At 38.0% G+C, this 16,403-nt stretch overlaps 1 long non-coding RNA gene across 1 annotated transcript in view; it reads left to right on the plus strand.

Annotated features, from left to right (window-relative positions):
- LOC308635240 overlaps positions 1-16,403 on the plus strand; it is a 90,714-nt gene that overhangs the window by 30,417 nt on the left and 43,894 nt on the right. Inside the window, exon 2 of the long non-coding RNA XR_014019169.1 lies at positions 5,563-5,685. This is a non-coding gene — a long non-coding RNA (uncharacterized lncRNA). The remainder of the gene's footprint in view (positions 1-5,562; positions 5,686-16,403) is intronic.

Consider the following 16,403-nt stretch of genomic DNA (forward strand, 5'->3'; position numbering starts at 1 on the left):
TAAGACTTCAACATGACATTTGGCGGACACAATGTAGTTTATATAACATCATGAAAGCTTTTGCAACAATGCTTTCTTTTACCAGGAACATTGATCTGCAATTGCTGCATAATAACCACCCGACAACAGAGTGGCTTAGATCAATTATTTATTAGCCCTCATATGCCTGCAAGTGACCTGGGATTCTGCACATATGGGCTGGTCTGTTTCTCACTCTGCTTTAGGGTTAGGCATCTGGGACAGCTGTCTCTCAGATTTCTCTCATCCTCCACCTGGGAAAGCAGACTAGCCCAGGCATCTTCTTCTCACAGCAGAGGCAGAGTCACCACTGCACAAAGTATAAGCCCCTGCATGCCACTACCTCTTAATGTCCCAGTGGTCCAAGCAAACAACATGGCCCCACATCAAGGGATGGAGAAACATTCATCACCTTTATAGCACTTCAAAGTAGAGAGTGTGCATACAAGGAAAACAGGGAGGGATGAAGAATTGAGTCTGATAATGGAATTTACCTGTCTTGGCCACAATTACACATTCCTCTCCTATGCAAAATATGCTCAACTTTATTCCAACTTTCTTCTATCTCATCCCAGGGATGACCTTATGTAGGGCCTTATAACTTTATTTATTTATGTATGTATGTATGTATGTATGTTTCTGGGGATTGAACTTGGGGCCTTGTACATGGAGGCAAGTACTCTACCACTGAGCTACCTCCCCAGCCCACTGGCCCCGTCCTTATTGTTATCTGTTATCTGGGAAAATTGTAAGTAACGGTGTTTATATTTATCTGATGTCCAAATAGGAGGTACTAGTGAATGAAACTGACCAAATTATATAGTTACATTGTGTGCATGTCCAACTATGTAATAATGAATGTATTATTATGTACAATTTTAATGTACCAACAAAATGTTAAAAATAAGCAAAACAAAACAAAAATTTGCTGGTTTAAAAATGTTTAAAATTATGTGTAAATTTTAAACCTTAATCTTAATCAGGAAGTGAAGCAATCTTGACTTTTCAGCAGTGTTAGGAAAAGGTCTCGTACCAGTTTGGGTATGAGCCCAGGCAGGGTAACTCTCTGCCCTTGACTTTCCTTCTATGTCAGGACTGTAAGAAGACGAGTTAACAGAAAAATCTAGAGGGAAGTGGGCAGGGTGGCATGCTAACACTCTGCAGTACAAGTTAAGCTTGCCATTATTCTGATAATCATATGTTTGAGAACACACTATGCACTGAAGTAGTTCTATCCACTCCACATATTGCAACTTAGTGACAACGAAAGACACTACTCTTGTCCCAGTTTTGAGGCAAGAAGCTGATGCACAGAAAGTTTAAGGATCTTACCCAAGGTACAGAGCTCATAGTGACAAGATCGGGATTTGAACCTCGACAGAATGATTCCTGATCTGTATACTTAACCATTATGCTATTATGTCCTGATGATTCAGGGAGATTGCCTGCATCTGAAATAGATTTCCTATATGAATCAGAGGACAATTTTAGAAAATATCTACTCCAATTGTTAAAAAATAAATAAGGGGACATTTTCTCTGAGAAACAAGAGTAGTCTATTCTGGAAAAATATGTGAAAAACCTAAGAAAAGATTCAATAAAGCTAAATATAACAGCTAAAAGATACCAGATTGGAGGCAGCAAATAAAAAATTGAAGCCATGAAGAGGGAATTCATGTAGTAAATGACAAATTTGAAAAATGGTTCCAAAGCATAGCTTCAGAGAATATAAGATTAAAAATTATATGCTAATAGTTGGATGACATGTCTTAGATATCCAATTTTTTTGAATAATATTTCTGAAGGAAATAATAGATGGCAAAAACCACAATACCATAGTGAAATAAATGAAAAGGAAAAAGTCTTTTTCTAAAGCAAGTTTTCAATTTAAAAATGAACATATCCATTGGTTAGAAGCAAAAATTGTAAGAACAGATTATATCTATTATCTATTGCAACATAACATACTACCCCCAAATGTAGCAGCATAAAACAACAAACTGTCATTAACTCACCTAATTTTTGAGGGTAAGGAATTTGAGAGAGACTTAGTTGGTTAATTCTACAATCAGTCAAGCTGTAAGTTTGGGGCTTGTCACCCTCAGGTAAAGTACTAAATTTTATCATGGACATCTTGAACAAGTATATTGGCAAAAGCTTCAGAGAGAACACACACACAAGAAAATTAAGCATAAATAGATAAAAATTTATGCAATGATTAAAACATCTTTGAGAGAAATAATATATAGTAGTCACCTTTATCCATAGTTTTGCTTTCTGCTTGTTTTAGTTACCTGTGGTAACCTGTAATCTGGAAATAATAAATGGAAAATTCCAGAAATAAACAATTCATAAGTTTTATATTATGTGCCATTCTGAGCACATGATGAAATCTTGTACCATCTCGCTCCCTCCCACATGGAACCTGAGTCATACTTTTGTCCACTGTATCCATGACATGTATACTACCTACCTTTAGACACTTAACAGCCATTTTGGTTATCAGAATGACTGACTGTCATGGCATCACAGCATTTGTGGGTCAAGTAATCCTTATTTTACCTAATAATGACCTCCCAAACTATTAAAGTAATAATGCTTGCATTTTTATTGTAGTATATTTTTATAATTGTCCTATTTTATTATTAGTTATTATTGCTAATTTCTTTACTGGGGCTAATTTATAAATTTATCATAGGTAGGTTTATATAAGAAAAAACAGTATAAGTAAGTTAGATGTTCTCCATGGTGTCAGACAACCACTGAGGGTATTTTGAAACCTACCTCCATAATAAGAGGGGCTACTATAAATGGCTAAAAACAGAAAAATAATGGAAAAATAAGTAATAAAAACACATGCTAACAGTGTAGGAAAAAAGAAAGATATATCAATACCATAATAATAGCTGGTTTATATTGCTTTAACTGCTCTTTATGTATTAATTCATTTATTAGTCAGGATTTTTGGACTTTAAGTGACAGAAGCATAATTCAAATTAATTATGAGTTTACTTAACAGAGAAGTTAAAAGTGTGGATCTATTTAGATGTGGCTGAGTTCAGGGGCTTCGATGTTGTCTTTAGGACTCAGGGTCTTCCCCTCCCTATCCTCCCTCCCTCTCTCTCTCTCTCTCTCTCTCTCTCTCTCTCTCTCTCTCTCTCTTGCCTTCCCTCTCTATTCTCCTGAGTTAATTTTATTTTCAGGCCGACTTTACCTTTATGATTCCAAATATAGCCATTGCCTAAGCTCTAGCTCACATCTCTGGAGTTAGTGAGCTTAGAAAAAAGATGGTTTCTCTTTTCCCATAACTCCATCCAAAGTCTTGGGGATAAATCTTATTATTCTGGATTGAGTTATAGGCTCCTATCAAGAGGAGGGGAAGTTCACTTCTTCTAAACAAGAGAGGGTACCCACAAATAGAGAAAGGCAAATAAAGGAGGTCAATGGGTTCACTGCAAATAACAATACCAGTTTTTGTTGATTTACTATAAGCTGTAGCTACTCTTCTACTTATGTGTATTATCTCCTTTAACCTTGCAAAGCTGGGCATGGTGGTGCTTGTTTGTACGACCTGTGACTTGGGAGGTTGAGTTAGGAGGACGGCAAGTTTGAGACTAGCCTCAGCAACTTAGTGACCTCCAAAACTATTAAAGTAGCAATGCTTGCAATTTTATTATAGTATATTTTATTTTATTTATTTATTTATTTATTTTAAATTTTTTTAATTGATTATTTAAAGCATTACATAGCTCATGATATATCATCTTTCATACATTTGACTCAAATTGTGTTTTGAACTCCCATTTTCACCCCATATAGTATATTTTATAAATGTTCTATTTTATTATTAGTTATCATTGCTAATTTCTTTACTGGGTCTAATTTATAAATTTATCATAGGTAGGTTTATATAAGAAAAAACAGTATAAGTAAGTTAGATTTTCTCCATGGTGTCAGAAACCATGGAGAACATCTAACTGCTCAAATAAATAATGGAAAAAAAAAAAAGGACCTGGGGATGTTGCTCAGTGGTAAAACACCTCTGGGTTCAATCCCCAATACCAAAAAACAAAATAACTTATAACATACTACCGATCCTTATTTTACATGGGAGGAAATAAAGGCTCATAGATCAAGCAACTTAGTTCTAAGGTCTCACGACCAGCAAATTAAAGATACTCAATTCCGGGTCATGTCTGTGTAACTCCAGTCTGTCTGTGATCAGCACTTCAAATGCATTATCTAAGCACCAGCAAACATTTCTGTGAATCTCTTTCTGCTTCTTGGTTGAGTGCCTGTGCTCTGTGTCTCTTTATCATTTAATTATAGGTTTCTATTGCTGGTCCTTTTATAATTCTAAGCCTTTTACACTAGGTTGAACTGGATAGTCAAAATGGGGGTTTTCTTTAATGTATATAACAATATTTCTATAAAAGTCTTTATGTCATGATTTTCTTCTTGTTTTACTTTTTTATTTTCTAATTAAACTTTTGTCTTTCTAATAATCTTTTTTTATTAAGAAGAGCTCATCTTTCCTTCTCAATCTTTGCTTAGGCTACTGTGTTTCTTTCTTAATAATTTAAATTATAAAATGTACCATAAATAAAAAGAGCACATAATATATGTTTAACTTAAAAAATCGTAACAAAATGAACATATATGAATCTATCATACATGTAAGAAAAGAGAATATTTCCAGGGTCCTTGAAGTGCCTCTAATCATATCCTTCTTTGTGAAGATAACCACTAACCTGATTTTAGTTGCAATATTTCTGTTGTTTTCTTTCTAGTATGACACATGTCATATTAACTGTATAACTGTGGGAAAATCACCTAACCTCTCTGTGCTTTAGTTCCCTCATCTGTAAATTGGGAATAATGAGAATACCTACTTCATAGAGTGGCTATAAAAAATTAAATAGGTTAATATATGTACAATATTTAAACTAGTTTCTGTCACGGTGTAAGCACTACATAATAATTGGCCATTATTGTTAGTTTCCAAGTAGTATATTATTGGTTTTGCTTGTTTTTGAGCTTTATATAAGTGGAATCATATGGTATATATTCTCCTATGACTTTTTTTGTTCAATAATATGTTTGAGAGATTTATTCATATTAATGTATATAAACAATTCTTCATTTTTATTGCTTTGTGGAGTTACATCATGTAAATATACCCCAATTTATTTACCTATGTATTCTTGATGGATATCTTTTTTTTTTTCATTTTCTTGCTGTTGTGACCTATGCAGTTGTATATAGTCTTATGCACATTTCCTAGTGTACACGTGCTAGAGTTTCTCTAGGCAATATACCTTGGGATAGAATTGCAAGATTATACAATATGTATATTGTCCCTCTTTTCTATGATTCTAAATCTTTCTTTTACATTTCCCAACTTTGCTTCTGTATGCTGCAGTCCGTGGAATTTCTTCAAAACAACTATAGCAGAATATGCTAATACTCTACACTTACCACTTTAGTGCGTGTCTGCCTAGCTTTTAACTGCCAACATCTGAATTTCTTTGTTCTGGCTTTCAGAGACCTCTTTGTCATGCCTATGGCAGGTCAGAAGTATGCAGTGATTGATATCTTCATGGAAACATCCTTCAACCAATGAGTGAACACCCCAGATCCTTTGCTTTCTGGTGGGCTAACTTTGAGGTATGTGTTCTACATTGGCTTCCAAAGAGCCTGCAATGGATTTAACTCCACTTCCCTGCAAGGGCCACGGGCTTGATAATATCATACACTTACTTTGCTGCTTCGTTGCTTTGCCTTTCTTGTATGATTCACTTTTTTTTTTTTTTTTGGTACCAGGGATTGAACTCAGGGACACTCGACTACTCAGCCATATCTGCAGCCCTATTTTGTATTTTATTTAGAGACAAGGTCTCACTGAGTTGCTTAGCATCTAGCTTTTGCTGAGGCTGGCTTTGAACTCAAGATCCTCCTGCCTCAGCCTCCTGAGCTGTTGCAATTACAGGAATACACCCCCTGTGCTGGCTCATTCACTCACTTCTTTACCAGTGTTTCTTTCACCTCCCCAAATTAACTACGTGTGCCCAAATCCTTATCTCTCAGGGTTGACTTTAAAGGGAAACACTGAGATATTTGTTTTCTAGTTCATTAATTTTTCTCTTCAACTGGGTCTAATCTGTTGTTTACTCTTTCATTAAACTTCTAATTTCACTTATTTTATTTTCATTATCAGAAGTTCTATTTGTTTCCTTAGTAAATCAGCTTGGCCAACAGCAGTAGCCCCTGATTCTCTATCAGTTCTTTCAGTTTCTCTCTTTCTCTCCTTTTTTAAGTTGACCATTCTTATTTTATAGTTTATGTTTGATAGTTCCAACATCTGCTATCTTTGCTATTTTGATTCTGTGGTTTATTGTTTCTACCTGTTCTTATTCCTGGTGTTTTTTGTTTGTTTTTGTGATACTAGAGATTGAACCCATGGGTGCTCTACCACTGAACTACAATCCCAGCCCTTTTTATTTTACTTTGAGACAGGGTCTTGCTAAGTTGCCCAGGCTGGCCTCAAACTTGCAATCCTACTGCCTCATCCTCTTGAGTTGCTGGGGTTTTGGACATACCATACCCAACTGGTGTTTTCTTTCCTGTTGTATAAGTGACTTTTGGTTGTGAGCTTTATCTGTATGACTTATTTAAGGCATTATTTAAAAAGTCATTCCTTCAGGTAAGAGGTGCATTTTTTTTTAGGAACCTGGAAACATTTACCTACCTGAGACTACTTTAAATTCCATAGTTTTGGGTTATACAATAGGCTTGAATTCTGATTCTGAATGCCTTAAGTGTAGATTTTTTTGGTTAGAAATCACTTCTCATCTGCTCCCTTCCCTTCCCTTCCCTTCCCTTCCCTTCCCTTCCCTTCCCTTCCCTTCCCTTCCCTTCCCTTCCCTTCCCTTTCCTTCCCTTTCCCTCCCTCCCTCCCTCCCTTCCTTCCTTCCTTCCTTCCTTCTTTCCTTCCTCCCTTCCTCCCTTCCTTCCCTCCTCCCTCCCTCCCTTCCTCCCTTCCTTCCCTCCTTCCTTCCTTCCTTCTTTTCTTTCCTTCCCTCCTTCCTTCCTTCCTTCTTTCCTTCCTTCCTTCCTTCCTTCCTTCCTTCCTTCCTTCCTTCCTTCCTTCCCTCCCTCCCTCCCTCCCTTCCTTCCTTCCTTCCTTCCTTCCTCACCTAGAGCTAATATAACAATGTATGGTACTGAGTCTCTCTCTGTTGTTTTTTTCTCCTAGGTCATCTAATTAGAAAATATTACTTTCTCTCATGACTTCCTACTTTAAAAAGTGAATAGTGTCAGTTTAAGCCTACCCAGTTAAGCCCACAGACTTTATCTTCTTGGATTCCAAAGCAGCCTCCAGCTTGAGCACTATTTATCTTTTCTATCCTTCAGATAACATCATTACTTCTTGGCTAGCTCATTTGTGTATCTAAAATAGTTTTATTTTTTAATATATCTAACTTTTAACTATGCATTGTAGTGGAAGAGTTTTCTCCAAACATCTCATCCATGATCTTGTCATATAAAGCTCCAGTGTGTTCATATGAGGGTGCAACCTGTTACCCTCCTTCTCTCTTTTAAATATTGAATATTCTATTTCTTTGTTATATATTTGATAACTCATTATTAATTTCTTCAAGTACTTATTCTTAACTATGTACATGGTCATCTTTTAGTGCAAGGTCATCTATCTAGTGGTACTCACATTCAGGAAGAAAGGATAAGCTCAGGACCTCATTGACAGTTTCTTATTGTTTTAGTGGACACCTTTGCAATATACAATGCAAACAGTTATATAAGGTTGATATTATGGTTCGGATCTACACTGCACCCCAAAGTCTCATGAGTCCAGAGGCAGGGTTTTGGAAAGTAATTGGATCATGACTTCATTAGTGTATTAGTCCACTGGTGGCTGAATGGACTACTTGGAGGTAGCACCTAGTTGGAGGAAGTGGGTCACTGTGCACATTCCCTGGAAGGATTTATCCTTGTTCTGCTTCCTTCCTCTCTCTGTCTGCTTCCTGGCTGCCATGAGCTGAGCAGCTTTTCTCCACCATGCCCTTCTACCATAATTAGTTTTGCCATATCTCAGACCCAAAGCAATAGTGTCAGCTGACCATGGTTTGAAACCTTTGAAACCCTGAACCCAAATAAAGCCTCTTCTGTTAAGTTGCTTATGCCAGGTATTTTGGACACAGTTACAAAAATCTGACTAACATGGTTGAAATGTGTAGTAAGCAGCACTTTGTGTTTGGTTGCTGATATCTGTAAGCCTAAAATGGAAGAAACTATGGCACTGTGTATTCACTTTGCTACTCAGAAATATAATGAATTGTATCTGCGTCTAAAGAGATGTGTGGATAAATTTACATTTGTGCCTGCGGAAGAAGAGGATTGGGGCTCTCACTGCTACAGTATTGTACAAGGATATTTTATATTCAGTTTTTATTTAGTTCTGACCTGCTCCCCATAATCCATGTAGTAAATATTATCTCTATTTTAACTATTGTGTAAACTATAGTGTAACTGAAATAGATAATATTTCAGTTAATTCACTAATATTTTCCCCCATTTCTTGATAGCAGTAGATACTCTTAGCTGAGTATATGACTGCAGAGCCTAAACATGACATTTTCTACCTTCCTTTGCCAGTAAGTGTGGCCATATCACTAAGTCTGGTCAGTGGGATTTAGAGTTTAAATTGTAGGTGGCAAACTTCCCTACAAGACAGCTGTTCTACATCTTTTATCCTTTCTACCTATCTTTTCCTCCATTCTGCTGCCTAGAATGTGGATACTGAGTAGGACCATGGTGATGAGTTTAGACCTTCTATTCAGCTGTACGTCCATGATAGCTCTATACTACCTACCTCTAACTTTAAAGTAGGGGAAAATAAACTTCTATATTTTATCAAATACTGCCATTCATTTTAATTTTTTTCCCCAAAATATGCCATCACAAATAATCCTAATACACTGGGGCTCAGAAAGATTACATGACTGTGCCGTAGGTAATAATATTTAGGAAGAGGCAGAGCATGGACTTGAACCTATTTCTTTTCATCTGAGTGATAATAGCTAAATAAGAATGGTATTTAGTTACAAAAAAGAACTACTGCATTATACATACCAAGAAAAATTTCTTAATTGACTTTTAGGGCTCCTTTAATTCCCATCCACTTTACCCATCTATCTAACATTTCCACCACAGTTCTGTAACACACACTTCTTCATTTAAGCTTGCCTTCTATGCCCCCTTATTCTTATTGGTCTAATTTATGCATCTAGGCAGAGTCTGGAGTTCACTCATGAAATAATCATTGAAGAATGGAGGAATATTTCATGCAAGAGATGGAGTTGGAACTAGAGCTTGGATTTAGAGAGAAACAGTATTTGGACAGAGAGTTGGGCAGCGGGAGTAAAGACATGGAGGTAGTATCAATTTTCTGTGTAAGGTTGGTCCCCTGGTAATACATTATGTCTTCCAGTAATTAAATTTTATGTGCTAGGGAAATCACATTAACATTATGAAAGAGACTGGTGGATGCACTGCTCCTTTAATGGTAATGAAACCTTTCAAGACTTAACTTTGCCTTCATTAAGTCATTTTAAAGGCTACAAAGACAGTATAGATTATAACTGCAAGATGTCCTGGAGTTTGCCCTTACAATTAATTTCATGCTAAAATGGAAAACAGCAGTGCTAATATAAATTGCTGATTTAAAATATTTTTTTCATGCCTTGTTTCAGTTGTATCTATTATTCTTATTTTGGGCTTTAAATATTATTCCACATGTTGACAATTGAAGCTTTTGGCTAATGCTTTAAAATTTAGAAATGTAAGTTACTTTTGGAAGGTATTTTTTAAAAAATATTCTCTCATTTCTTCTCTTGGTACTGCTTCTTAAATGGCTGATAGAGACCTATAACCTGAGAATAACTGTATGTCAGGTCGTGCTGAAGCCTGAAATCTGACTCTAGTAATGAGTATATATGGTTGAAATTATAAGTGGGTAGAAGCCACTGTCTCTTCAGAATCATTGGTAGTGCTGAGACCATTTGAAAGACTTTATTTACAAATAGGCATAACCCAAGTATATGACTGCCTGAAGGCTGCTATTCTGTGCTGATCATGCTTTGTGATTGACAAAGAATAAAGAAAGGCTCAGTATAGGATATAAAGTAACTGATTACCATGATCCAAATCATTGCTGCAGAAAATGGGACTGTTGACTGATATTTAGTAGAAGGGTTTGTGGTAAGTGTAAAAAAAAAGTTGATCTGAATGAAGTTTCCTGATTTCTTGATTGTAGGATGTTTTAGTCAGTGTTTTTGCTACTGTGATCAAAATACCTGACAAGAACAATTTTAGGAGGAAAAGTTTATTTGGGGACTCACATTTTCAGAGGTCTCAGTCCACAGATAGCAGACTCCATTCCTTGGGGCTTAAGGTGAGGCAGAACCTCAAGGCAGAAGAATGTGGCAGAGGAAGAGGAAGATGAGCGCGAGCGCGCACACACATACACACACACACACACACACACACACAGAGCGAGCGAGCTACTCAATAAGGACAAAATGTATACTCCCAAGGTATGCCTCCAGGAATTCATCTCTTCTAGCCGCACCATACTGGCTTACAGTTACCTTCCAATTAGTCCCCGTCAGTGGATTAACACACTGATTAGGTTAAGACTCTCATAACCCAATCATTTCCCCTCTAAGCTTTCTTGCATTGACTCATACATGAGCTTTTCAGGGACATCTCACATTCAAACCATAACATAGGGCGTTTGGAGATCCTTAATATGCTAAGGGGCAAAGAGAATCTCCAAGAGGAGAGTGCGGTAGGCAACACTCCCATTCATTGATTTCAAGACCTATTCTTAAGTGAGAGTCATAGAAACATATTTCTCAATAGAAACTGCTTGGGTAATACTGACCTGGGTGATACAGAAATTGCATGGCTGTGGGGTGGTCAGGACTTAAGGGGCTAAGTGGGTGACTAGTGCTATCAATAATGTAATTTATGAAACTGGACCATTTCTGAACACAGATAATTTCAGTTTTTAACACCAAATCTCCACAGATTCTTTATTTAACATATCAGTTTATAGGTCTAGGAGCTGAAGCTCAGTGAGGCTAAGGCGGTTGTTCAAGGTTGTATACTAGTTGGTGGGGAGTGAATGCTATGACCTCAGTGCTCTGATCCTCAGAACCCTCATTGTGTGTGGTGGGCTGCAGGGGAACACGATGAGTTCAGCTAGTGTGGAAGTTACTGATAGAGTGAACAGGAGTGATGGGCTGGGTCAGTATTTGGTTGGGAATGTCTCTATTCATTTAAGTAAGTGGGTTGCATAATCCAGATTCCTCACCACCCTAGTCACTCAAATCTGGAAAAGTTTAGTTTTTTAGTTTCCTTCAGCTCACAATGAGTTTTGATTTTCCAGTTGTGCTTTGACGAGTGCAGAGTGCTGAATCCCTAGATCAGTATTGATACACTATGCTTGGATAAATAAAGACCAAGAACAAGTTAAAAATTTTTAGGATCTATGAATCACTTTTGGCTCCTATCACTTAAGGTGATGGTTAACCCAGATATATTTTATATAATTTGCTATCTAGTCCAGTGTCTCCTGTACTTCTTGGATTCATTTTTCATCCTAAATGTACATCTTTACATTAACTCCACTTCATTTCTTCTTCATAGTTTTGGCTCAGTGCTCTTTACTGTCAAGATGAATTTTGAATCTTAACTCATCATTTATATATTCAGCTCTTTCTTCTAGAGCTGCAATAACTGCACATGTAGTATGCAATGCAAGGCTTTTATTTATTTATTTATTTATTTTTGTTGTTGTGTGTTTGCTTCTCTATAAGGGGATAGAAAGGATGCTGAGGAACATTTATTCAGCACCTGTTACTTGATAGATATTATGCCATGTGCTTTATAAGAATTTTATTATTTAATCCTCATAATAATCCTCTTCAATGAAAGGATAATGAAAATTCTTATCTCACTGGGTTGTGGAGAAGAATAAATGAGACCATTTGAATTATGTTCCTATTACATTGCGAGCAGATAGTAAGGACTTGATGAATATTAGTTGTCATTATCTCTGTCCCTCTTCCTTCATCTTTTCTTTGGACAAGATAGGGACAAGATAGAATGACATTATATTAAAGAACTCATCTCTTGGTTGTCTGAAAAGGATCAGTAATCTCCCACCAGATTGTCAGCAGGTTTCAAACCATTTATTTATTTATTTGTTTATTTATTTATGTTTAAACCAGGGAATCCAGGGGCACTTTACTGCTGAGTCATATCCCTAGCCATTTTTTACATTTTATTTAGAGACAGCATCTCGCTAAGTTGCTTAGGGCTATACTAAGTTGCTGAGGCTGGCTTTGTTTTCTTTTTTAAATATATTTTTTTTTAGTTATAGGTGGACACAATATCTTTATTTTTATGTGGTGCTGAGGATCAAACCCAGTGCCTCATGCATGCGAGGCGAGCACTCTGTCACTGAGCTACAACCCCAGCCCCTGAGGCTGGCTTTGAATTCATGATCCTCCTGCCTCAGCCTCCAGAGTTCTTGGGATTACAGGTGTGTGCCACCACACCTGGCTTACACCATATATTACTGCATTACAAATCACACCAAAACCTAGTGGCTGAAAACAATACAAGTTTATTTTCTCACAGTTTCTGTGGGTCAGAAATTCACACATGGGTCTTCTGCTTTGGAAAATGTCTTAGTCCATGTGGCTAATAACCAAAATATCACAGACTGGTCGCTTATAAACAATGACATTTATTTGTTACAGTTCTGGAGGCTGGGCAATCCAAAATCAAGGTGCTGGAAGATTTGGCGTCTGGTGAGGGCTTCCTTTATATGGAGAGTGATGGCTGTTTTCTCACTGTGCCCTCTCAAGGATGCCGGATGAAGTCAGCTCTCTGGGGTCTCTTATAAGGACACTAGTCCCGTTCATAAGGGTGGGGTCCTCCCAGAGGCCCCACACCTTAAGTGCCTTCTTATTGAGGATTAGGTTTCAACCTAATTTGGTGGGGAGGTGGGAGTAGACACACACATTCAGTTTATAGCAGGATCTCTCACAGGGCTGCCTTCATAATGTTGACCAAGGCTGCATTCTTACCTGAAAGCTCAATGGGATGGGACCATTTGTCAGGCTCACTCTTGTGGTTATTGGATGGATCAGTTCCTGGAAGGTTGTTGGATTGAGAAGTTCAGCTCCTGGCTATAGTTAGCTGGAGGTCACCCTGGGTTCCCTACCATGTGTGCCTCTTCACGTTGCCTCACCAGAGCAAACATGGGGCAGGAGAGTGAAACAAGACGGAATCCACAGTTTTCTATAACCTAATTTTGCAAGTGATATCTCATTATTCTTGCTATATCTCATTTATTACAAGTGAGTCATTAGATACAGCCCACAGAGGAGGGAATTTCAGCAGGGAATGAACACCAGGAGGAGGGGACCATTGAGAGCCATGTTAGCAGCTGCTTACATGCCACCATCATCTTCTTTAGCTGTTCACATAGTGTCTTAGTTATTGGCAGAGCTGCGATGTAAGTCTAGGGTCCCAAGCCCTTGCTCTTCTCTCAGAATTGTACCCCGGGAAGAATCATGAGTGTTAGATGTAACCATAATTAAAAGCTGATAATATAGCCATTTGATCCCCCTTTGGTTTGTTTTGGAACTAATGAAGTCAGAATTAGATAGGCAGTCAGTATTGACAGGTAAATTGAGTCAGGTCGGATCAAGGAGGCCAATTTGAGTGAGTCCAGAAAGTTGGAGAGGGATTAAAATGCTAATGCCTTCAGAGCCCTTCCTCCACCCTTATCAGGATAACCTGCCCCTGCTCCAACCTGTTGCTAAGGTAACCTGTCCCAGGAATTGTCCCTCCCTACAGGGAGTTGCTAATTTAGCCCTCTTCCTTCCCAGATCACTCCAACTTGGCCCCTCCAGCTCATCTGCTTCTCATCTTTTTGACCATCCCACTGAGCATCTCCTGGGCCTAGTCATTTACACAGGAAGGACAGAGATAAGGGAAAGAGAGAGGGAGAACAAAGGAGGCCTGAGATCTACAAAAAGGGCAGAATACCCCCACTTCTTGGGATACCAGGATACCACCTATGGCCCCTTCTTCCTCCCGGGAGAAGTCTATGTTACCCCTCTTAAATAAACCCCACTTTATATGCTTGCCTTGGCGTGCTTCATCTTCTCAAGGACTATTTCAATCTCCTCAAAGCTTTAAGTCTTCAACTTTTTCACTGCCACGAATAACTTTGCTTCCAATTGCACAGAGAAAGTAGAAGATATCAGTTGTGAACAGTTTCAACATCCATTTCCCACTCCCATCTTTCTCTCCTACTTTTTGATTTGAGAAGATGAAAAATAACTTTTCCTCTTCACTTATTCTCGAGTAAAATTTTCTCCTCTTCCTTTCATATCTTGACTACAGAATTATCACTCATGTTGAGGTCCTCAAGGACACCTCGCTAAATAGCTCTCTGTCTTTTCCACCTGGATGCTGAATAATTTGCAAAAAGTAAATCAAAGAGTAAAGACAGAAGCCACAGTGTTACTGAGGACAGATCTGATTGGAGGATATGGCTTGGTGTTCGGATCAAATGGGCCTGATATCTGAGATACCCAAACTGGGAGGTCTTGGGAAGTGCTGGATGAGAGCTTTCCCAAGAAAAAATGACAGTGTGGAGTGGCAGAGGATAAACCCTGCCTTCTGTTGGTAGGCTCAGTCTCATAAAGATGAAGGACAGAGCTGAATCAAGGTAGCTGTTTCCGCCCTGAAACTTTCTAATAAGTCATTCATCCTCCATGTAAGATGGAGTAATTAAAGGGGTTGAGAGAGGTCTGCTCACAGGAAGGAAGTGTTGGACTCAGAGAAGCCTGCTCCAACAACATTTTTTTTTTGGATATGTTTCTTAAACCTCTTTGTTTTCTTATCTCTTTTTCTTAACCAATAAACATACTTCGATTTTTCTATCCAAATAAAAATGCTTCCCTGAGTCAGCCTGAAATTGCTTCCCTATCTTTTCTATTTCTCTCACAGCTGAGATCCTTGATTAGGAAATCCGAATTTGCTAGGATCTCCTTATTCATTTCTCACACATTCTTCAAGTCAATGAAGTTTGACTTCTGCTTCATTACTGCATAGGAATTGCTTTGCCAATGGCCACCAGTGACTCGCTGCTTGTCAAAACCGGTAGGCTTATGTTAATTTTAATTTGACCTGACTTCTCTTTAGTATTTAACCTTGGCCCACTCCATTTCTCTGGAAATGATCAATTATGTGTTAGCTTCTCATCATTATAATGAAATAGGTAACATGGGCTACTTATAAAGAAAAAGAGGGTTATTTAGCTGGCTGTTTTGGAGGTTCAGAGTTCAAGATTGGGTAGCTCCATTGAGTGAGGGTGACTCCTCTGGTGAGGTACAGCTGTGGTGGGAGCATGGGTAGGAGAGTGATCACATTTCTAACCAGGAGCAGAAAGGTACATCCAGCATTCCCTGTTTCCTCCTGAGGACACACCACCAATGGCCTAAGCACCCCCTATAGGTCAAAGGGTCGCACAACCTTCCTGTAGTACCACACTGTGGACCAAAGCTTCAATTACCGTGAACCCTTGGGGAATGGTCACACCACATCTGTGCACTAGCAGCTTTTCCAGGCTTCATTGCTGATTCCTTTCCTTTCCCTGTGTTCACTATCAATACTTTCTAGGGCATCTCTCCCAGTTTTAACTAGTTTCAATGTATTTAAGTTCCTTGGGTGAATTGTTTTTCTTGGGGCTTTGATGGTCACTTACTACTAATTATTCTTCAATATTAATCCAGAATCCAGACCTCTGTCCTGCACTCTAGACCCACATCGTACATTGCACAATCTGGCCAATACTTACCTTCTCTCAATCCTATTTTTAACTACTTTCCTCCTTACTTAGATCTAGCTATACTTTCCTTCTATTTATTCTTTGATTACACTGAGCTTATTCCCACCTTTAGGCCTTTGTCCTCACTATTACTTTTGTGTGGAATGCTCTTTCCCTACAGCTATACTCAATTTCCTTCACTTACATCTCTGCTCATGTATCTCAGTCTTGAAGGGATTATTGCTCACTACTTCCACCCCTATGTATATTTTGTCAGGGAATTTATCACTACTCAATCCTAAAAAATATAGTGCTCTGACCCTAAAAAAATATAGTGTGTTGAGTTGTACACTGACCCTAAAAAATACAAGGTAACTTAAGCATTTAAGAACTTTGAATTGTTTGCTGCTATGTCCCTAGTACCCCAAATAAAGATGTTAATAATATTTGT

This window comes from Spermophilus citellus, assembly GCF_964194105.1.
Source record: "Spermophilus citellus genome assembly, chromosome: 16".
NCBI classification, from domain to species: domain Eukaryota; kingdom Metazoa; phylum Chordata; class Mammalia; order Rodentia; family Sciuridae; genus Spermophilus; species Spermophilus citellus.